The sequence below is a fragment of the Helianthus annuus genome, chromosome 12, assembly GCF_002127325.2.
Source record: "Helianthus annuus cultivar XRQ/B chromosome 12, HanXRQr2.0-SUNRISE, whole genome shotgun sequence".
In the NCBI taxonomy this organism is placed as follows: domain Eukaryota; kingdom Viridiplantae; phylum Streptophyta; class Magnoliopsida; order Asterales; family Asteraceae; genus Helianthus; species Helianthus annuus.
The window spans coordinates 22,889,450-22,890,309 of record NC_035444.2 but is presented as its reverse complement, the minus strand read 5'-3'; positions in this window follow the sequence as shown (position 1 = coordinate 22,890,309).

The window sequence follows — 860 nt, the reverse complement described above, 5'->3', positions numbered from 1 at the left end:
CACGATGGAAAAATTGGTTCTCGCGCTACTACACGCCTCCCGACGACTGCGCAGATATTTTACAGGGCATGTGATAACCGTGCTTACCAACTTCCATATCGGCACGATATTGCAGAAACCAGAAACGTCTGGGCGATTAGCAAAATGGGCCATAGAGCTGGGAGGCCACAACATTTTGTACAGGCCGCGACCAGCCATCAAGGGCCAAGTCCTAGCTGACTTCATCACAGAAGTCCCAGTTGATAAAATCAAAGAGTGTGAGCTGATAGAGACCCCTGAAAAAGACGTGACAAATGAGACTTGGATGCTTTATACTGATGGGGCATCAAATGAGGACGGCGCGGGAGCAGGATTGCGCCTTGTGAGCCCTGAGAATCATGAATTTACTTATGCCATCAAGTTGGACTTTAAAAACACCAACAATGAGGCAGAATACGAAGCATTTCTGGCAGGCTTACGCCTCGCCATCAAAATGGGAGCTAAAAATTTAAAAGCACACGTTGATTCACTCCTGATAGCCAGCCAAGTTAACGGTATATACGATGCAAAGGGCGAGTTATGGCCCTATATCTTGAGCAAGCGAAAGAATTGCTTCAGCAGTTCCAGTCTCACAAGGTAATCCACATCAATCGCTCTGAAAACAAACCGGCCGATGCCTTGAGCAAGCTTACTTCAACTTCCTTTCAACACCTTGCTAAAGATGTAAGAATCGAAGTACTCAAGAATCCATCAGTCCTGCTACGACAAGTAAACGTGATCGAGATGGGGCCACCATCATGGATGACCCCTATAATCCATTATTTGCAAGAGGGGATACTCCCTGAAAACAAAGCAGAGGCAAGGAAGATTCAAAACAAGGC